A 24136-nucleotide genomic window follows, 5' to 3' on the forward strand; every position below is an offset into this window, starting at 1 on the left:
CCACTGTCATAAAAAGTTCAATTTTCGTCTGCATGTTCCTATTGAGAAACATGCACTTTGGAGTAATGTGGGTGCTTTTAAAGCCTTGGCCCTAAGCAGGCAACGCACATTCTGAAAAAGATCTATGGTTTAATTATATCATCCAACATTGAGTGGCAAAATAGCAATGAACAGACGAGCATTAACAATCAGATAATCATTTATCAGCATGCAGGCCACAAATGTCTTGCTGCATTAGCAAGCATATTTGCCCAATGCACAATTCTTCCTTTGTTCTTGCTTCCTTTTTTAGTTCTATAATTGACAGATATTTTTGTCCCTACCCTTGGCAAACACAGCCATTATTCATTATTTAAAAAGCAGCCACAAAGAAAACTTGACTTTGCTGGAGGAAGCAAATAGCAGGTCTTTCAGCAGCCAAGGTTAAAAAACTGCCTGCATAAGTAGGGGGAAAATGTGCAGTACAGATCATCAGAAGTTTTTTACCAGTCATTAGGTTACACTGTGAGGAAGGGTTGGAGCTAAATATGAAGCAGTATGTGTGCACTTTTCATTCCTGTGGGGAAAAACTGAACAACATTTAAGGGAGCGCTAAAATCCAGTTTTGGCTGTCTGTTTATTTGAGGGATTTCATATTATCACAGTGGAAAGAAATGTTAGAAACAGTGGTACATCAGTGGTACCTGCCTCCATGTAGATGGAAATAAATCTATAAAATGTATCATGATTGCTGTTAAGAACATAAGAACACAAGCAGAGCTTGTTGGATCAGACTGGTAGTTCTTCTAGTCCAATGTACTGTATTCTACAGTGGTGAAATGGTTGACTTAGAGGGCCAAACTAACAAGGCATAGAAGCCAAGGGCTTTGTACCTGCAAGGACCAGTATCCAGAGGTTTGCTGCCTCTATATAGGGAGTCTCCCTTCAGTCACTATGACTAGTAGCCACTGAGGAACCTCTCCACCATTTGTCTAACCCCCTTTTAAAGCTATCTGTATTTGTGTCCACTGACAGTGTTCACCATTTAATTACTCACTGAGTAAAGTATATTCTTTTGTCTGTCCTGAACCCATTTCTCAACAACTTCATAGAGTGTCTATAAGTTCTAATATTACAGGACAAAACACACACAACCTCTATCCACTTTATCCACCCCATGTGTCATTTTATAAATCTGATTATTTTATACTAGAAATAAAGCCCACTGTGAAGAAAAATACAATGGGGTCTAGAAAGAGTCTCTGGGTGAGTGCCCCCTGCTGCTGTCTATCTACCCATCCAAGTGAAGGCATTCACTTCCTCCACACACCTCAAGGGGACCTAATCTCTTACCATCTTGAGCAGGGGTGTAGAACTCACTTGTTATGAGGGCCAGATCTGACATAAATGAGACCTTGTTGGGATGGGCCATGTTGGGTTGGACTGGACCATGTCGGTCCTGGCCATATATGTACCTATTTAAGATTAGGTAGCAGAGATATAAACTTTATAAAGGACACAGGCAATTTTTTAAAAAGAAAACCAACAACCTTAAAACATGCTTAAAATGTTTGCTAAGACTCATTCTTAAAGGTGCTTGCTTTGTATTTCTCCCATGAGATCCAGGGAACTGGGCAAAGGAAGCTCTGGCTCCCGCCTTCCTTCCCCAGGGGATGGGGGAGAGACTCAGCCAATAGAAGGAAGAGAGGCTTAGATCAGTACCTCTGCTGTATGATTGAGAGAGCCTGGAAAAACAAGCTCTGCCTTCCCCCCTTCCTCCCCAAAGGAGGAGCCTCAGCCAATGAAGAAAATAGAGGTTTTGCTCTGTAGCTCCTGTGTGATTGAGCAAGCCTTGCAAAGCAATCTGTTATGCAGAAAAAAGCAAGACATAGAGAGAAGGAAGCAGATGACAGCCAGTTTCTCGGGGGCCTGATAGGAGCCCTCCAGGGGCCTCATTCGGCCTCCAGGCTGCAAGTTTCACAACCCTGATCGGGAGAGCAGTTGTAATTCTGAGTGATTCCAGCCATCACCTGGAGATTGGAAAAATAAAAGTACATAACCCACCATGAAAACCAGCTTCTGTTATTGAATTATACAAAGTCAACAAAGATAAACATACTCATATAAATTCCACCATCATAAATCACAAAACAACCATAACTTTTAGTCCTTAATGTTATGGTTGTTTTGTAATTTATGATAGTGGAATTTATATGAGTATGTTTATCTTTGCTGACTTTGTATAATTCAATAACAGAAGCTGGTTTTCATGGTGGGTTATGTACCTTTATTTTTCTGTCCTTTTGCCATGTTACTCTCTCTGTGTTGTATCACCTGGAGATTGGCAACCATGGTTCCCCAGGAGGAAATGACTGGTTTGGAGGGTGGCGTCTATGGCATTGTACCTGTCTGAGGTCCCACCTTTCCTCATACCCACCCTCTCCATCTTGTCTAGCCAGCCAAAGGCTGCCATAAACGTTAATTAACCCAAACCCCCACAGTCCCCTAAACCCTAACTCTAACCCTAGATCAAACCCAATAGGGCCCATTGACTCTAATGAGGCTTAGAGTCAAGGTTGTTCTAGGTGCTGTCAAATACATCTCAGAGAGTTTTGTGACATTCTGTCAATCTTGTAAAGCGTGCCAAAGGTTAACGCGAACCCTAACTTAACGTTAACCCTCATCATCTCCCTAACCCTAAACCTAGCTCAAACTGTATGGGACCTATTGACTCTAATGAGGTCAAGATACAAGGTTGCTCTGGCAGCTGTCGACATATGTCTCAGGGATTATTAAGACATTCTCCATGTCTTGTATAGCAGACCAAAGGCTAACATGAACCCTAACTTAAGCAGGAGTCAAGTTGCACGCTTAAGACCGACCAAGTTTTATTCAGAACGTAAGCTTTCATGTGCTCTCTAAGCACACTTCATCAGACGAGGGGATACTCTTTCTTCTGGACAAGGACATCTCAGGGAGTCTTGTGCTGTTTTGCCTGGGTTCCACCCCTCAAATATCCAGGAATTTCCCAACCTGGAATTGGTATCTACTAAGTCACACTGGCTATCATAGAGGAGCTCCTGCTGAACAGGAGCAAGCAGCCAGGCCTAGTTAACTCATGCCAGTCAGGTGGCATCAAGTAACCCAGAGCATCCTGCTAGGCCTTGGGTAGCCAGTCTCCAGGTGCAGCCTGAATATCTCCTGAGATCACAACTGAACTCCAGACAACAGATCTCTCTCCTCCTGGAGAAAATAACTGCTTTGGAGGGTTGACTCTATGGCATTATTTTCAGCTGAAGGCTCTCCCTTTACTGGCTCCCTTTACTGGTTGCCTAGAAACAGCTTCTGGTTAGCAGCTTCCCCAGTGGCCCAATCCTCAACTGTCCTGGGGTAAGGCTGAGGGGAGGATGGAGGGAGGGAGGAACAGAAAAGAGGCGGCTGCCATGGCCTCTGAGGAAATGCTTCATGAAGCTGCAGTAGAGTAGCAGCCCTTTCTAAGGCTGGTTGATTGAGAGGATAAAGAGAAGCATTGGAGATGTGTCTGTCTCTGAGGTAAGACTGCTTTGTTGGATTGTTCAGTGTTCTCAGGCCAGCAGTAGGCAGGGGGCAGGGGAGCCAGAGATGGTGACTGAGACATGATGGGCCAATGGTTTGTTGAGTGCACCTGTCAGCTAATAAGAGCGCTCCATTTGGCCACCACCATTAGAAAATTATTTTTTATGATACATTGTAATACCTTGGAAAATGTTGATGGGGCAATTGTGGTTAAATTACAAGTTGGTACTATGGAAAACAGAGGAAACAACTAGCTTTAAGGTTTCTATTGAACCATATACCCTTGATGACAGGCTGTGACTCTATGCTAAACCACCTGCTTTGACTGGAGAAGGTCTGTGTTGAAAGCCTCATAACTCCAGCTAATGATCTCACATAGCATCTTTTAGATGCTGGAGATTCACTGCCATTTAGTGTGGGCAGCACTGTATTAGGTAGACCAATGAGCTTCTTATAAGACTTCTTCACATGTTGCATATTCCATAAGATTACTTAGAAAATATTGTTGAATACAATATCTAGGGGAAAAAATGGTGTTTACCAACAGTTTACCAAATTATTATCATAATTGATCAAAATAATATTTTGGAGGGTTGATTCTGAAAGACTTTGAACTCAGCCATATTAATGAAGGTGGTGTTGTGAATGCTGGGATACTGAAGATCATTTTATTCATTGTTGGTCTCGGTTTCTCATGTTGTCTCTGGAATGGTACATCTGATGACAATGCATGGTCATTTGCATTGTTCTCCCTTCTGTAAATAATAATCACAAAAATAAATTATTAATCACTTTTTTCAGACAAGCCCAAATCAGCTTACAGTGCATAATAGCTCAAAGTCAGTATAACCAGGGCTTTTTTCTGCCCGAGCCCACAGGAGCAGAGCTCCACCTGAGCTGGCCAGACTCGCATATGGCAGCCATGTGCTCTCAGGCCAGGCAGTGTGGCCTAATATGCAAATGAGCTCCTACTGGGCTTTTTCTACCAAAAAAGCACTGAGTATAACCAAATAAAAACAACAAGCTAAACCTATGACCAAATTTAAAATATAGCCAACTAAACAAACCCAATGAAGTCTCAGAGTTACACCTTCAATATCAATGGGTTTAGAAAGGTGCAGCTCTGCTTAAGATGGCACTGTTAATCTGGGAAGGGAGGCTGCACAGTGATGTTTCCAACTTGACTGGGAACTTGTTCCATAATTGTGATACCAGGGCTCAAAAAGCCCTAACCCATATCCCATAGCCTCCACACTGTCTGTTGCCACCTAATACCAACATTCATTTCCTAATGGTAGCCCAGCATTAATAAAATGTTGGGGACAGAGGAGTATGCAAATATATATTTATTTCAAATAATTGTCCAGAAAAATAAAATCATTCTTTTTGAAAATGAGATTTCCCCTCCTTTTTCACTGTGCAGTTGATTCACATTTATTAATTTCTCCATTGCTGATATTTTCCAGGCTTTCAGTAAACAATTAAGCTAAGTAGGCAAAGCTTTCATTTTCTGCTTGGAGACCACCTCATAGAAACTGCTGTTAAATGATTAATTACAGTTCCAAATTGCCTTCCTATCTGCTTTAAATAGCCCCAAATATCATTAAAGGGTTCCAAGGTGATATATAACTTATTTCGCTAATTGTTTTTATAACCATTTCCAGATATTCACAAAAATTAAAAGAAATGTTCTTATTCTATAATCGCTTAATGGCAGGGCAGGCTTCATTTTTATGTAGCAGTGTTACAGAGCATTTTGCAATAAGAATAAGCTTGGGTCAGCACATGGAATGTCACGTTTGAACATTAGGATTGTTTTCATCTACCATAACATCATCTGTCCTGTTTGTGTGTGCAACAGTAAGTGCCATCAAGTTGCAGCCAATTTATGGCAACCCCATAGGGTTTTCGAGGCAAGAGACTAATAGAGATGGTTTGCCATGGACTTCCTCTGCATAATGACCCTGGAATTCCTTGGTGGTCTCCCATTCAAATACTAACCAGGGCCAGCCCTCCCATTCAAATACTAACCAGGGCCAGTACCTTCTGAGAACCTGATGAGATCAGGCTAGCTTGGGCCATCCAGGTCAGGGCCATCAGTCCTACACCATTTGAAAAGCTAAGAAGGTGCCCTTTCTTTAGGTAAAAGATGCTAGGAAAACATCATTGTCCTACAATTTGTTAAGAACCATTCAAAGAATCTCCTAACAACTGCAGGATGTAAAAGGTGAGCTCATGGTGCATGACGAACTAGAAGATGCTCAGCTACTTTGAAGACTGAAGAATGGCACTGATTTTAACCAGTGGGAGTTTTAGGCTGATGGTTTTTCTGGTGAAGTTAAGAGGAGGATTAGAAGCTGCTGACTTGGCTTTGAGTTGTCATTTTGTTATTGCCATTTTAACTTCTTGTACCTTGCCCTAATTTTCCTGCAACCTGAATACTACAAAGCCCATGAGGCAATGCAACTGGATGAAGGCTCTTGGGGCAGGGTATGGTGCATATAATTGAGATGAGCAGTCATTAATTGATTAGCCGCCATAATCTATAGAGTGGATTTTTCATGGAAACCCACTGTTCTAGGATAAGACAATGGCATTTCTAAGGTGGGGTTCACGCAGTCCTATTCTGTCCATCCTGAGCCTTTGCAGTGTATTTAAAATATTACAAAAAGTTGTTGTCAAGCACAGATTTTGTGGGACTGCAGACAGCATTCCAATTACAATAGAACAGTAGGAGTAAACATATAACCTTCTAAAAACTGCTGCTGCTTCCTAGCAGCCTTTTCAATTGTATTACAACTGCTAGGGTTAATCTATGCAACTTTTAAACATCAATTTAACTCCCCCCACCAAGGATCTTGGGAATTGTCACTTGGTGAGGGTGCTGAGAATTCTTTGCCCTCTATAAGAACTACAGTTCCCATGGTGCCCTGGAGAGAGGGAATGCCTGCCAATGCAACAAATATGTGGGATATGTGCACCCTTGAAATCAGGAAACCGCTGGAGGTCATCTACCAAGGTGACCAGCACTGTCTCTGTCCCATGACCTGGGCGAAATCAGGAAACAGAGTAAGATAGTTCAAGCAAGATGCATTTACCAGAAATAATAATAATAATAATAATAATAATAATAATAATAATAATAATAATAAATACAATTTTATTTATATCCTAACAACATATTCATATAATTATACAAAGGTTTAAAATCACATTAGTCTTAAAAACATTCCAATTTAAAACAAATACAAATAGATTTTAGGCGCTAATTCTGTTCATAAAAATAATGGTGATAGAAGTCACCTAACATCAGTCGCTCAGCCGGCAAAGGCCATCCTGAAAAGGGTGGTCTTGCAGGCCCTGCGGAACTGGTCAAGGCTTCGCAGGGCTCGCACTTCTTCCGGGAGCTGGTTCCATAGGTGTGGAGCTGCGATAGAGAAGGCCCGTGTGCGAGTGTTTTGTAGTTTTGCCTCCTTTGGTCCGTGGATAGCCAAATGGTTCTTCCCTGCTGACCTCAGTGCTCTCTGGGGTTCGTATGGGGAAAGACGGTCCCTCAGGTAGGCAGGTCCTCGGCCATATAGGGCTTTAAAGGTAATAACCAGACATTGTAACGAACCCGGTAAGTAACTGGCAACCAGTGCAGTCCATGTAGCCCCGACTGTATGTGCTCCCACTTCGGGAGCCCCAATAGCAGCCTAGCCGCCGCATTCTGCACCAGCTGCAACCTCCAGGTTCGGCACAGAGGCAGCCCCAGTAATCCAGTCTTGAGGTGACCATTGCATGGATCACTGTTGCTAGGTCCCGGCGCTCCAGGAAGGGAGCCAACTGCCTTGCCCGTTTCAGGTGAAAAAACGCCAACTTGGCAGTGGCTGCTATCTGGGCCTCCATTGATAATGAAGGCTCCAGTAGAACTCCCAAGCTCTTGACTCAAAAACCGGGAGAGGTATTTCTCTCCCTAGGACGCTGCGGCCCACGCAAAGGACCTCTGTCTTCGTCGGGTTCGGCTTCAGCCCGCTCAGCCTAAGCCAGGTTGCCACAGCCTGCAATGCCAGGTCCAGATTCCCTGGAGCACAGTCAGGCCGGCCATCCATTAGCAGATAGAGCTGGGTGTCATCTGCATATTGATGACACCTGAGCCCATACCTCCGGGCAATCTGGGCAAGGGGGCGCATATAGATGTTAAATAGCATCGGGGAGAGAACTGGTCCCTGCGGCACCCCACAATCTAGTGTGTGGCTCTGGGACAGCTCACCCCCGATTGCCACCCTTTGTCCCCATCCCTTGAGGAAGGAGGAAAGCCATTGTAGGGCTAGCCCCCTAACCCCTATGTTGGCAAGGCGGCGGGTCAGTAGCTGATGGTCGACCGTATTGAATGCGGCCGACAGATCTAATAGCATCAGCACCGCCATGCCGCCTTGATCCAGATGCCGCTGGAGGTCATCTACCAAGGCGACCAGCACTATCTCCGTCCCATGACCTGGGCAAAAGCCGGACTGGCAAGGATCTAGGATGGAAGTGTCATCCAGAAAACCCTGCAACTGCAACGCCACTGCCCTCTCAATAATTTTACCAAGAAATGGTAAATTAGAGACCAGTCGGTAATTTGCCAATTTGGCCGGGTCTGCTGTACTTTTTTTCAGGAGGGGGCGGACTATAGCCTCTCTCAAGGCAGGTCCCGGCAGAGCGACGTGATTTTATCTGCAAAATATTTTGCAAAAGCCTCACAGCCTATCTCTAATTCTCTCACATTTGGTCTGCCTTGAGGCAGTGCAGTAAGATTTCCAATTATTCTAAACAATTGTGCTGGGTGCGAATTTGCAGATGCAATCCTGGCCACAAAGTAGGCTTTCTTCGCGGCCTTGACTGCCATCTCATAAGACCTCATAAACGTTCTGTAGGATGTTCTCGTCACTTTGTCACGAGTATGCCGCCACTGCCTCTCTAGTCGTCTGAGCCCTTGTTTCAGCTGGCGTAACTCCAAGGTGTACCATGGAGCCAGCCTCACACGGGGGCGCAGAGGACATCGAGGTGCGATCTCGTTGATTGCCCTGGATAGCCGGTTTTGCCAGGCCTCCACCAGGTCATCAAGGGAATCGCCAGGGGGCCAGGGATCCCGCAGGGCCATTTGGAACCGTTCCAGGTCCATTAGGCTCTGCGGGTGAGCCAAAATAGGCTCTCCGCCCATACAGGGTTGGGGTGGTGTCTCCATACGAGCCTTGAGGGCTAGGTGATCCGACCATGGTACCGCTTCTACTGCAATATCATTCACCAAAATCCTGGACGCAAAGATCAGGTCTAACGTGTGTCCAGCCTGATGCGTGGGTGTCGTAACAAATTGAGAGAGTCCTAGATTCGCCATGGATGACACCAGACCCATCGCTTGATTGGAGGCCGTGTCATCAGCATGGACGTTGAAATCACCCAGAACCATAAGCCCTGGGTACTCCAACGCCCAGCCCGCCACCACCTCTATCAGGGATGGTAAGGCTCTGGCTGGTGCGTTAGGCGGACAGTACACCAGCCAGATCGCCAACTCCTCTCCGACATCCCATGCTAGACCAGCACATTCAATATCTTCAATTGTTGGGGCCGGGAGAGCCCGGAAGGAGTAACCCTCCCGTATGAATAACGCCACCCCTCCCCCCCGCCCGCTAGTCTGTGATTGATGAAAGACTGAGTAGCCCAGGGGGTCATCTGGGAGAGAGCCACCATCTCCCCATCTCACACCCAGGTCTTGGTCACGCAAGCCAGGTCCACGTCCTGCCGAAGCAGGAACTCCCTAAGGGTTGAGGTCTTATTATTCTTGGACCTGGCATTGCATAACACCAATGACGGAGATGGGCACTTCCTCTTGGCCCCACTACCTGTCACCGTTGGGATGGGAAGTAGACTGGAAGGAGATCGAGCACTGTTTTGCCTCCGCCTCCTTCCATTACACTTCTGTCTATTCCCACCGTCATACCTTCCCCTACCCGGGAGCACTGGAATCCCCTGGCCGAGCATCCACACCTATGCCCGGTATGGTTTTACTAATCCCGGACAGTCTCCCCCCTCCCATCCAGATTCTCAGTCTGCAGCTTGAGTTCCTGCCGGATATAGGACACTACCATAGTTACTTCAGTGGAAATGACTCTGCACACCTTTGCAAATAATAAATCTGTAGGTAGTATAATGGGATAAGCAGGGCCATCCCTGGACCGTCTGGCACCCTAGACAAGGCTAACTTCTGGTGTCTCCTTTCTGCCCTGATAATGTCACCAAGTCACATGGGGGTGCCCAATTTGGTGCCCTCAGAAGGTTGGCGCCCTAGTGGCAGGCCTGACTCTGGGGATAAGGCTGGAAACTGCTAAAATGGCTCACAGTGAGATGGCTCACTGGGGAAAAAAATGAGGATGAGTCTGGTCCAAGATTATGAAGAACTTTCTCATAGAGGAGTGAGATAAATAGTTTTGCTAGTAGGCATCAATACATGGCACTTAGCCAAAGCCATTGCAGGCTCTTCTCCTCCCATGCACGTAGCAGCACTTATAAAACAACCCCCACTAAAGACGACAATTTTTTTATATAGTTGGAAGATAAACAGGCACTTAGAAAACAGAGAAGGGTACCTTGCTTTGCACTGGAATTAATTAGCATTGCTTCTCAGTTGCCAGATGCATTTGGCCCACATGTAGTCTTCTGTCTTCTAAGAGGTCTGGCTGAGCAAGACCTGATCACATTTTTGTAGGGAGTGACCCTGAGTGGATCCTCTTTCACTGCCACTGGAACCCAGGGAGTCTAGAGCTGGGTGGGGTGTATGGCATTAAGCTTGGAAACTACAGCTGCCAATGCCAGGTTGGGAAATTCCTGGAGATTTGAGAGTGGCATCTGGGGAAGGAGGGTTTGGAGGGACACAGCAGAGTACAGTGCCATAAACTCCACCCTCCAAAGCAGCCATTTTCTTCAGGGGAGCTCATCTCTGTAGTCTGGAGATTGGTTGTAATTCCAGATAATCTCCATACTGCACCTGAAGGTTGGCGGCCTTATCAGTGGCCAGTCAAGTGTAACTGATTCTTCCAACCATCCATGTCCCACAAGGTAATTCAATAATCTCCATGATTTTAATGCATAATCTCCATACTGCAAAAAATAATCTCCATTATCAAAAAAATAATCTCCATACTGCACCTGAAGTTTGGAGGCTTTATCAGTGGCCCACCAAGTGTAACTGATTCTTCCAACCATCCATGTCCCACAAGGCAAGTCCATAACCTCCATGATTTTAATGTATGACTGGTACTGCAAAAAAGGATTGCATAGTGATCACAGTACTCAGCCAATAAACTGCATTTCATTTGGAAGATCAATATTTCTGCAGGCCTGAATTATATGAATGCCTTGTCTTTCCCCCCTTGAGGTTCAGCTGATGGGTTTCTTTCTATTCTTTAGGTACCAGGGTGACATTTTTTTTTCTTACCAGATTTTTAACTGAGGGATTCCATATTTTTAAAAGCTGTTTTAATGGTCTGCAAGCAGGATATGAGAACAGTTTTATGGATACTGTTTTTGGCTGCTGAGTGCGGTGCTGTTTTTTTATGCTGCTGGCTTGTTTTATTCTTCATAATTCTTACACTGCTGCTTTATGGTTTTATGGCATTGCTAGCTGCCTTAAGCAGGCAGGGCCAGATCTAGGCGGGGCAGAGGGGGGAACTTGCCCCGGGCGCTGACGGAGGAGGGGTGCCAAATTGGGTATGGAGTCCATTGTATTCTATGGGACCATAATACAGAATGACCCAAAAGGGGGCATCATTTTTTAATTTTGCGCCCCCCCCCCCCTTAAAAACATGTAGATCCAGTCCTGTAAGCAGGTTTCTGGATTGATGCCCTACACACTTTCTAAATACATGAATGAACGTGCACAGAGAGTAGCAGTCCAGTCCTAAGCACTTTTCTGGGAATAAGATCCATGAAATAAAATGGACCTCACTTCTTAGTAGACTGGCTTGGGTTTGCTCCTTAAGAAAGAGGCATTAGAAGGTGGTTTGCCATTGCCTGCCTCTTAATAGCAACCCAAGACTTCCTTTGTGGTCTCCCATCCAAACACAAACCAGGGCTGATTTTGCTTAGAAGAAGAGTAGGTATTTATACCCTATTTTCTCTATTTTAGGGAGTCTTAGAATGGATTACAATCACCTTCCTTTCCTCTCCCCTTAACAGGAACCCTGTGGGATAGGTATGGCTGAGAGAGTTGTGAGAGAACTGTAACTGGCCCAAGGTCACCCAGCTGGCTTCATGAAAAGGAGGGAGGAGTCAATCCCAGTTCTCCAGGTTAGAGTCTGTTGCACTTAACCAATATACAACACTGGCTCTCTTAGGTTACAAGATCTGATGAGATCAGGATAGCCTGGGCCATCCATCTCAGGATGAAAGGAGATTGCTTAAGACATTTAAAATGCAGGGCGAAGCAGGGTCCTAGAGGGTGCTTCAAGCCAGCAGTATTTTATTGTGCTCCAAATGGGAGGGGAGGGAGAGATACATGGGTGATCACAGCAAATGGAATTCACTTCCACAGGAGGTGGTGGCGGTTGCAAGCCTAGAGAACTTCAAGAGGGGATTGGATAAACATATGGAGCAGAGGTCCATCAGTGCTATTAGCCACAGCGTATTGCTGGAACTCTCTGTCTGGGGCAGTGATGGTCTGTATTCTTGGTGCTTGGGAGGGCAACAGTGGGAGGGCTTCTAGTGTCCTGGCCCCACTGATGGACCTCCTGATGGCACCTGGTTGACTTTTTTTGGCCACTGTGTGACACAGAGTGTTGGACTGGATGGGCCATTGGCCTAATCCAACATGGCTTCTATTATGTTCTTATGTTCTTAGCAACAAGCCACGTTTGTGGACATGTTGCCTTAACTGGAATTTCTGATGATGTCTGAATGAATTCCTTGAATGCTATTGGGAGCAAGAAATATTTTAGAGATCATAATTCCCCATGATTGCCACAAGCACAGTCTCATATTAATGTGGAGGGAGGCAGAAATAGCTGCAAATGACCACTGCCAGTAAGTTCCAGCAGATCTCTGACTTTGCAGCATTCAGATACCATATCGTCTTGCTTTCTGTTTAATGAAGGTCAGAGATTCTAATGTGAACTCAATGGGGAACCAATCCATAAGGCCATTGCAGCAGTTCTGTGGCTTTATGAGCCGAACTAAATATTACACTGCCTTAAACATGCTGAAGTGCTAGTAATGAAAAAGAATTAATTTGTGCATTCATTAATTGCAGTCGTAAAGTAATTTTGCAAAAGCTGTGAGTGCAGAGATAGAAATACTGAGGCTTGGATTGGAGGAGGAAATAAAAATTCAAGGCAAAAAGGGCAGATATAAAGGAAAGAAAACCGTTACATGGATGTTTTATAAAATAATTACACATTCCTCTGCACAGGGAAACAAACTGGAAAGAAGGTCCCTTCTCCAAGGACAGAATTTGGGAGTCTTGTCTGGAGGCAAGCCAATGGAGGAGGAGGAGGGGGAGGAGGAAGAAGTTTTTATATCCCTCTTTAGGAATCTCAAAGGAACTTGTAATCTCTTCCCCTTACTCTCCCCACAATAGGCACTTTGTGAGGTAGATGGGGCTGAGAGAGCCTTGAGAGAACTTTGATTGGCCCAAGGTTACCCAGCAGGCTTCATGTGGAGGAGTGGAGAATCAAACCTGGCTCTTCAGATTAGTCCATTGCTCTTAACCAACACACCACACTGGCTTTCACTGGGCTGATAAAGGCATTAGCTCTGCTGTGAATGTAGCTGTGAGCTCCATGTCAGGAAGTCCCTGGTTCAAGTCATGACTCTGGGTTTTCTCTAAGCAAAAGGGTGTTGCTTTTGGTCATATTAACACAATTCTAAGCAAGGTTAATTGATTTAGAAGGGTGTAACTCTCCTTCAAATTGCATTGTCAATGAAAGAGCTCATAACAAAATCCTTCAGCAAACCCATTTTTCTCAGTCTCTTCTACCATGACTGCCTCTGTAACCCACAGATAATGAAACTGACCTCTCTGGCAGGGTTGTCATAAGGATTACAAGAGGTGAATGTGACTGAAGTCCTTTGAATATGCTCTTTAAAAAGCACCACATAAAAATATGGGTAAGAAATATCAGCATTACAGATGAGCCATGGCTTAACTGCTATCCTCTTGGTCTTACTTGGAAAAGGAGAAGCAGTGGATGAAGTTTGAAGGGGCACCAGGACAGCAAAACATGCAGCTCCATCCAGAAGTGCAATGAAATATGATGTATAAGATCTGCTTTGAACCAGAGATATGCAGCAGTGATTTAAAAAAAATCAGTTTCATATAATGTATTAGCAACATATGAATTGGAATGAGTTATGGCTCAGTAGCAGAAGGCCTGCTTTCTATGCAAATGTCCATAAGTTCAATTCCCATCTTCTCCCATTTGAAAGGATCTTCAGTAGCGGGTGTGACATTTTTTCTGAGATGCCAGAAAGCCACCACCAGTCATAGTAGACAGATATGGTGCTGGATGGATCAATGTTTTGCATGCAGACAGTCCCAGTTTCAATCCCAGGAATTTCCAGAGGAAAGGTTCATGTAGTGTAAGAACATCTAATGTAAAAGCATCAGAAGAGCCCTGCTGGATCAGACCAGTGGCCCATCTAGCCAGTATCCTCTTTCACACAGTGGCCAGTTAGTTGCTCAGGCGGGTCCCCCAAAAAGGATCGAGGCCAAGGCATTCCTCTGATGTTGACTCCTAGACTAGTACTAGTATTCAGAGGCTTACTGTCTCTGTGGAGGTTCCCTTTAGTCACCATATCTAGCAAACATTGATGGACCTATCCTCCATGCCATCTGTATTAGGTAGAATTGAAATATTTCCATAACTAACAGTGCAATCCTATGGAGAGTTACTCCAGTCTAATCCTATTCATTTCAATGGGCTTAGAACAGGGTAACTCTCTTTAGGATTGTACTGTTAGTTTACCAATGTCTAGGTAGAGGCTGGAGATCTTCTGGGATTACAACTGATCTCCAGGTGCCAGAGAAAAGTTGCCCTGGAGAAAATGGCTGCTTTGGAAGATGGACCCTAGGGCGTTATACCCCAGTGAAGTCCTTCTCTTCCCCAAACCCTGCCCTCCCCAGACTCCGCCCTGAAAATCTCTAGAAATTTCCCAACCCAGAGCTGGCATTCCTATCCAGGATAGACATTCCACAGCTGATTAGCAAGGAGTGGAGTGGTGATATTGCAGTGGAGGAAGCATAAGCTCGCAGGGTGGCAGGCATGGTGCAGTAGAAAGACACAGCACAAAGCTGGTTTGATTTCCACATGGAGAGAGCCATGAGATGATGTCAACGAAGTCCCAGACCCACCCACATTTTAAGATAGGAGCCATGACTTAGTGGTAGAGCAGAAGTTCTGAAGCTGAATCCCTCCCATATACAATTAGTATATGGCTGTGAGAGCTGCTGCCAGTCAGAGTAAACAATACTTGCCTTGATATACCAATGACTCAGTATGAAGCCACTTCATATGTATGTGTAATTGCAATAGCCAAAGGGGGATTTTAGTAACCAGAAAACACAACTTGTTTTAAATGGGAACTGTCATGTAACACCTTAAAACTTTTTAAAAACATGTTTAGGGTAAAATTAGGGTTGCCAGCCTCCAGGTTGGGCCTGGAGACCTCCCACTTTTACACCTGATCGTCAGCTGGCAAAGATCAGCTCTCCTGGAGAAAATGGCTGCTTTGAAGGGTGGCTTTGTATCATGTGGAGGCCCCTCCCCAAACCCCACCATCTCCCAGATTCACCCCCAAAGTTGCCAGGTATTTTCCAGCACAGACTTGGCAACCATAGGTAAAATGGCTTCAAATGAACCAACCAGGCCCTGTATCTGTGTAAACCCACTTCCATCTGGTGACTTTATACTGAAGAAGCTATCACAGATTGGCCGGAGATTAAAAGCCCTGGTCAAAGTCATCCATTAGTGTCTTCAGAGTACAGTTCAAACTAAAAGGAGATAAGAATTCAAATGTTATCAATGCAGCTCAGTCAATATAAAGACCAGATGCTTTCATATATATTTCAAATTGACCCTAAATGGGTGCCTTCACCTAAAATAAGGTAATATTTCAGACTGATGTATTTCAGTAATAAAAATGTAGATATCCTAGTTTTAAAAAATATTCTGCAGAATGCTGATGCTTGCTCCTCTGTGTGACATTGTGCCTTGGCAGTTTAACAAAATATATTATAGATTATCTTTTACATCTCCCCAGAGCCCTGTTCCCATGGAGAGGGTATATTCATCTGTCTTAATGATCAGTCTTAAAGTGGTTCAGCGTACAAAAAGAAAATGCAATCAATTTGCTTGAAGGGCCGGGACACCTGTGGCCAGAAAGACAAGGCCCCCACTCTAGACAAAGCAAAGGTCTCAACAGGGGGTTGAAATGGAGGGGGAGGTTTCCAAAGGGACAATAGTCCATTGTGCAACCAGGTGTTACACTGAGGGGGAGGGCATCCTGGTATAGCGGACAGCAAAGCAGAATGTAAGACATTCCAGCCCTAAATCCACTCATTGCTTTGCAATTCTGAGTGGTCAAGTGTCCTACTGCAGTGATCAGGTGGAGTTGGCAAGATTCCAGCCCTGGTCATTTGGTTGAGGCTACACTCCAAAAAAAGTTTCTCTTTAACAATGGATGTACCACCTCATCCTGTGTTCATGGATACTTGCGATAATGAACAATAAATATCAACAAAAATGTTTTAAACTATGAGTCCAAAGTATTTGCAGGACTGCCTCTGCCCACAACAACCTAGTCAGGTCTTGAGCTTGTATAACTGTGTGTATGTTGGAGGGGGAAGAGAGTCTTTCCGTGGGAATCTTCTCTCTCTGACATGTGATCAGGAGAGAGCCCTGGGAGAACAAACAGCTGGGCCTCTGGCTTACGGACTTTAAAAAGGGTTTTTAAAAGCCTGTAGTTTCTCATTTGAAGTATACATCATCTAAAAGGATGGCCAGTAGACCATTATGTCCAGTGACTAAAAATACCTAACCGCTCCACTGCCTACTATTAATTCTGGAATGAGAATTTGTTGCAGTTTTCAGCTCCTTTGATTCACTGCCACTTTTCTCCTCAGTATGTTCCCAATGTACATAAGCAGCCACCTTGACTTGATTGTGCATCTAATTACATTAAAATTCTTTTTGTGCAGTATTTTACTAATGCATGCATGTGCTCCCCAACACCCTACAAATACAGCCTTGATATGCACAAACATACACAGACTTTTTTTTAGTGTTGCATCAATGCACAGAAGCGTGCCTATAAACACTATGTACAAGCAATGCTAAGCAAGAATATATTTTATGCATTTTTTTCTTTAATGCACACATATATTGGTAATGTAGATGGGGGAAAGAAGTACATAAATTGAAGGTACTGAAAGCTCTATGGAACACTGATGAATTCATAGTTCATCAGTTCCAATTTGAGGAGCAGGACCAAATAATTTACAATTCTGTAGAGAAATATGTATGTGATGGTTTTAGAAAGTATCCTGAGAAAGTGTCCCTGAGAGGCCCACAAAGAGAGACACAGTTGAGATATTTCCACCATTGAGCTGAGCTAATTGTATTGAAAACCTTTCAGATCCTCTGATTTTGCAAATATATTATGAGACTGCCCTGTTATCAAGGTCACCTGAAGGAAGGTCCTTTTGAAAAAGCCAGTCAAGGGGAAAGAAGCAGGCTTCTAGTACAGGAGATGAAGCTTTGTTGTTGTTATTTACAGAACTGTTCCATTTTGATATGCATGCAGTGAGACCACAGCTCACAGCTCCCTAGAGCCTTGACGTGTAGCTGGCTGAATAAATTAAAATAGGAAAAAAATTCCCATCAGCATTAATCAGTTGTAAACCTGCATTAATGATTGGTTGAAGCAGAATTTTGCTGCGGTTGCAAGATGTTCTGGTCCATAGAATTGCAAATAGGTGTTGTCACTCTAATTGTTGCTGTAAATTTGTTTACTCTCGAATGACAAGAGTGGCTCCCCTGGGACCTTGAGTTCTTTGAAGCGAAGCTCCATAAAATGTCCTTAGCATGTGCTGTGTTCTACCCTCTGTTCAACAAAAGCACTAGTCGTGCAGCTAAACTCTACAAGAAACACAGGCCTGCCACTGATTGCAAGTGGATTTCCCAACTTCCTTTACTGTTCTGGAAGTTCAATCTGTGCTGTGCTGCATTCCCCTTTGATTCTGGTTTAACTAGGAGAATTTATAATATTAATTCCAGAACTGGAATGCATATAGTTTGCCTGCAACTTTCAGTTCATTAGCATTGGGACAAGTGTGCTCACCCACATTCTGGTCTTTCTATACTTCTGGGGCTTTGAGAATAAACTACTGCAGTGTAATCTTCCTGGGTGTTGACCTTGAAGACTATCCAGAAGCTGCAATAGGGACAGGACATAACTGCTGTTTACTAAAGGTGGAGATGTGATCATGTTTTTCTGACTTTATGACATTTCCATATGTTTCTGGATAGTTCAAGGTGGTGGTCCCAAGCCTTACAAGACCTATGTGTTAAGTCAGATCATCACCAAGGTGTTTCCTGACTGTTCTCTTCCTCAGATTTTGGCATAGTGCTTAGGTCAGGCTAGGACAGGGGTGGGAGCCACATGTGAGTCTTTCACACATATTATGTGGCTCTTGAAGTCCCTACTGCCCTGTCAGCTGACTTGGAGAAGGCATTTGCCTCTTTAAATCACTTATCCAAGCCAAGTCAGTTGGTGGCTTGGAAAATGCATTTAAAGTTAAAATTGCTTTCTTTCCACGTCTTCCTCCCCATCCATTTGCCTGCCTTCCTTCTTTCCTTGCAGTATCTGATGTTCATGTCTTGGAGCTCTCAAACATCCAACGTTTATTCTATGTGGTTGTTATTCTATGTGGTTGTGCAAATTGGCCACCCCTGGGTTAGGATTTGGGAAACCAAGATCTGAATGGCCCCCTTGCCATGGAAATTCACTGGATGATCTTGAGCTGGTCATTTCAGCCTAACCTCAAAGTCTGAAAGTGTATGAAATCATTAAAACTCTTAATTAGACTCTATGTTCAACAAGAAGCAAAAGAGGAGGTGAGGAAGGAAATGGTATGCAGGGCTTGAGGACAAAGAATGATAAGTATTATGAAGCCTTAAATAGATTAAATTGATTTTTTAAAAAGAATCTCAGGATACATCCCAAGACTACAGAGATCAAGCAGGATTGTTGCTCCCTTTTATTTATTCATTTACATTTCTAGCCACCCTTCTCTAGACCACAGGGCTCAGGGCGGGTCACAACAATAAATATATACAATAAATTTAAAACAATTAAAATGCAGTCTACACAATATGAAAAACCTATGCAACATTGGCTAATGCAGCCCATAAGATGGCAATCAGACATCAAATATTAGTAACAAATATTTTAGTAACAAATATTTTGCTGACAAGTGCTCCAAAAATACCCTTTCAGTACATGTGCCCATAGATGAGACCAGCTACTGGGCAAGTGCAGAAAAGCAGCAACAATGGCACTAGATAAATAGTGCAAGGCCTGGGAGGGGAGGCCAATGCAGTTAGATCAACCATAGGCCTTTTGAAAATATAAAAAGATATAAATCCTTCGGTATATATTATAGTCTTATTGCATCTTCCTTCTCTCATGGAGTTCAAAGCAATATACATCAGGTTGGATCCAGGCTGAATTTTCAAAGGCAGAATTGCACTTTCCTCCCTCCCCTCCTCACACTCAGTCCACTTATCTCCGCCAAATGCTGCTCCTGGGGGCAGAGGGGACCCTGAAAGAGGGCATGAGGGGCATCTGCAGCAGGAAGGTGGAATCAGCAGAAATTGCCAGTTTAGTCTGGATCCAACCCATAGAGTTCCCAGGAGAACTCCCAGCCACCTGTCGACCTGCTCAGCCTCTGCTAGTTGCTGCACTGTGTGGTTTCCATCCATGCCCTGGGACCACAGTCACTAGGATGATAAAGAACCTGAACAAATTCAAAGTCTCGTGTACACAGTAATTTTACATGCTGTTTGCAATCTGTAAGAATCTCCAGACACAAAAAATGCAAGTTGCTTTGTTCTTGATGACTGGGTTTTTTCTTGTCTTTGAGAGAGAAAATTGCTGTTTTGTTAAACCTCAGACATTTTCCCCGGGGTGTAAAAAATATGTCTGGGGAGATTCAATTTTATTAATAGCTTGAAAGATCCATACAACTAAGAAAAACCATTAACTAAAACTACAGCTTCATGGAATTTACTGGGATGCTTCTCTGCCTGAATCAGGCTGCTCTAGAGCAATTAGTGGTTTGAAAGATGCTGGCTGAGGAGCTTCTGCTGCCAAAAGACCTGGGCAGGGTTTCAGTCTGATTGCGAAATGCACAGGCTTGCATTCCTGCAGATGATTCTTATTGCAATAAGATTCCGGGAGGATTATATCGTAGAATTTCACGAAAGACTGCGCACGTTCGCAAATTCTGCTCTGCCATTAATTTGCATTATGTGGCAAGCTTAGACTTTTCCAGGGAGCAATAGAGCTCTTAATTATATTTCCATTCCACTAACCTGGCAAGATACAGTTGGTTCTAAATAAAATATGAGGGGGGGGGGGACACCTCTTCCTAATTCTTCTTAGTGACAAATATTTTCCATCAGCAGATACTCGAGATGAATAGCTGACAAATATTAACAGCACATATCTTGGACTTAAGATGAATATTAACAGCACATATCATCGGTTCTTTGTTACCTGTGAACTCTTGGTGTCTCATAGCCATTGGCTTGACTGCTGTAAGGTCAAAGAATGCTCACAAACATTCTATCTGCTCAGAGGAAAGGGTTGCTGTTAAAATGCTGATAATAGGACGAGCTATTGTGAAGGAAACACAAGTTCAATGTGGTCAGGTAAATCCTGCTTCTGCTGCTCTCATCATGCATGATTCTCAACTCTTCATATCCCTTTTTGTTGGTATTATGAATAAATCCATATAGATATGTATGGATAAGTCCATCTTTTCAGCACTTTGGACGCCAGCCTAGAGGTATTTGGTGCTAATCTGAGAATTTCCTACCAACTTGTCAATAGCAGCAGCAGACTATCCAGAGACAATGGCAGGAAATATTTCTTAATGTTTCTTGTAGGCCTGTACTGGAGGATACTGTCATCATGTGCCCAGAATGAAGTAACCTCCACAACATCACAATCACAGAGCACTGAAGGCAAAGCATCTGAAGGCAAAGCAGAGTGTTTCTGAAAGCCTTTTCACTACAGAAAAAATGTCCTATATGAAACCATTCTCTGTGGACAATTGCATATCTCTAAGATCACAAATGACAAATCAAATAACACATGCAATGAAACAAAGAAGGGAGGGTTCTTGGAATTTTTAATTTGAAACACCCTGGTTTGAATCCAAAGGTAGCCTTTCATCACTGAAAATATCCTTCTGTGTGTGCAGTTTTGGTTTCAGTGCCATAATTTGAACTCAACCCTTTGTTGTGCATGAAGGAATCATAGAATCATAGAGTTGGAAGGAACCTCCAGGGTCATCTAGTCCAACCCCCTGCACAATGCAGGAAATTCACAAACACCTCCCCCTAAATTCACAGGATCTTCATTGCTGTCAGATGGCCATCTAGCCTCTGTTTAAAAACCTCCAAGGAAGGAGAGCCCACCACCTCCCGAGAAAGCCTGTTCCACTGAGGAATCACTCTAATGGTCAGAAAGTTCTCCCTAATGTTGAGCCGGAAACTCTTCTGATTTAATTTCAACTTATTGGTTCTGGTCCTACCTTCCAGGGCCACAGAAAACAATTCCACACCATCCTCTATATGACAGTCCTTCAAGTACTTGAAGATGGTGATCATATCACCTCTCAGCCGCCTCCTCTCCAGGCCAAACATTCCCAGCTCCTTTAACCTTTCCTCACAGGACTTGGTCTCCAGACCCCTCACCATCTTCATCACCCTCTTCTGGACCTGTTCCAGCTTGTCTATATCCTTCTTAAATTGTGGTGCCCAAAACTGAACACAATACTCCAGATGAGGTTTTACCAGAGCAGAGTAAAGCGACACATCATGTGATCTGGACACTATACTTCTGTTGATGCAGCCCAAAATTGCATTTGCCTTTTTAGCCATCGCATCACGCTGTTGACTCATGTTTAGCGTATGATCCACTAAGACCCCTAGATCCTTTTCGCACATACTACTGCTAAGACAAGTCTCCCCTATTCTATAACCATGCATTGGATTTTTCCTACCTAAATGCAGAACTTTACATTTATCCATTTTAAAATTCATTTTATTGATTTTAGCCCAGTTTTCTAGCCTGTCAAGGTCATCCTGTATCCTGTTTCTGTCTTCTTCTGTGTTTGCAACCCGTCCCAATTTAGTATCATCTGCAAATTTAATAAGCATTCCCTCTATTCCTTCATCCAAATCATTGAAAAAGATGTTGAACAAAACAGGTCCCTGAGGCACTCCACCTGTCACTCCTCTCCAAGAGGATGAGGAATCATTCACAAGCACTCTTTGGGTGCGATCTGTCAACCAGCTACAGATCCACCTAACAGTAACAGGATCCAAACCACATTTTACCAACTTGTCAACAAGGATAGTATGTGGAACCTTATCAAAAGCCTTACTGAAATCAAGATAAACAATGTCTACAGCATTCCCCCAATCCAGCAAGGTAGTAACTTTCTCAAAAAAAGAGATCAGGTTAGTCTGACATAACTTGTTCTTGAGAAAACCATGCTGGCTCTTAGTAATCACATTCATTCTTTCTAAATGTTGCAGGACCGACTGTTTGATGATTTGTTCTAAAACTTCTCCAGGTATAGACGTCAAGCTGACAGGTTGGTAGTTACCTGGATCCTCTTTTTTCCCCTTCTTGAAGATGGGGACAACATTCACCCGCCTCCAATCTTCCGGCACCTCTCCTGTTCTCCAAGAATTTTCAAAAAATAATAGCCAGAGGCTCATAAATTACATCCACAAGCTCTTTTAGAATCCTTGGATGCAATTCATCTGACCCTGAGGACTTAGTTTCATTTAAAGAAACTAGGTGTTTATTTATTACCCCTACACTGATCCTAGGTTGGAACTTCATACCCTCCTTTTGCCCACCAAGGTCGGAATAACGAGTCGGACACGATGCATTGGATTGAAATTGGGCCACTTTATTAACTTACAACATGAACAGCAAGGGTACCCCACCAGCGGCCTGGCCAGGGCTAGGGGTCACCGCGACCGCTCCCCTGCCATTAACGGGCGAGGACCCAGCCCCCCTTCCGGAGCTGAGCTGCTCAGCTCCCTCCAGGCAGGCCCAGCAGGGAGGCCCGCACCAGAGGGCCCAAACCCAGACGCACGTCTCGGCAGAAAGGCACCCTCTAGCCGAGCCTCCTGGACAGTCTGCATTCTCCAACCTGGGTCTCCAAACCCCAAGGCCGATCATGCCAGACCCCAAATTTCCCCCAAAGTGGGGGATGCTTCACAGTCCTCCCCTAGCCGCATAGTGTCCTAAACCCCTAAAACCTGCCAACTAAAGTGACCGCCTATTTAAAGGCACCTTCCCAGAGCCAATTCCACAATCCACTGCACTGCTATGCAGGGTAGGCGAAAAACACACCCCAGCACCAGCCAATCAGCTGGGGCGTAAAAAATTCCTACCCGGCTCCCCGAATGAGGCAACCAGCAATGCCCACATAGCAGACAGGGCGGGTGGGAGGGCCGATCGACGAGGGACTGAGGAAAGGGACGGGGAGCTAGCCGTTGACGCGGCTAAACCCCGCCCCCTGCAAAGCGCGCCCGAACAGGGCACAGACCAACTCTCCCGCCCTGGAGGGCAAACAGATCCAAGCAGCCTAGCAGCTACGCTGCAGGCTGCAAGATCACGATTGCCCACCAAGGTCGGAATAACGAGTCGGACACGATGCATTGGATTGAAATTGGGCCACTTTATTAACTTACAACATGAACAGCAAGGGTACCCCACCAGCGGCCTGGCCAGGGCTAGGGGTCACCGCGACCGCTCCCCTGCCATTAACGGGCGAGGACCCAGCCCCCCTTCCGGAGCTGAGCTGCTCAGCTCCCTCCAGGCAGGCCCAGCAGGGAGGCCCGCACCAGAGGGCCCAAACCCAGACGCACGTCTCGGCAGAAAGGCACCCTCTAGCCGAGCCTCCTGGACAGTCTGCATTCTCCAACCCGGGTCTCCAAACCCCAAGGCCGATCATGCCAGACCCCAAATTTCCCCCAAAGTGGGGGATGCTTCACAGTCCTCCCCTAGCCGCATAGTGTCCTAAACCCCTAAAACCTGCCACTAATAAGGCCAAGTCTCTACTTAGGGCTTAGCACCCACCGGGAGGCCCAAAGCCACCCGCAACCCTTGCTGCAAATCTCTCAGAAAAAGCACATTACCCTTTTCCGAGAGATGTACCCCATCCCCTCTGTAGAGGTCAGGACATCTCGCTGAAATATCCGGATGGGGTAAATAGTGGCCCAAACCCTTCTCAAGTAATTTTTTAATTTCTTTATTGGCTTTATACCTAGCTCTTTCT

The sequence above is a fragment of the Heteronotia binoei genome, chromosome 12 (assembly GCF_032191835.1).
Source record: "Heteronotia binoei isolate CCM8104 ecotype False Entrance Well chromosome 12, APGP_CSIRO_Hbin_v1, whole genome shotgun sequence".
NCBI lineage: Eukaryota > Metazoa > Chordata > Lepidosauria > Squamata > Gekkonidae > Heteronotia > Heteronotia binoei.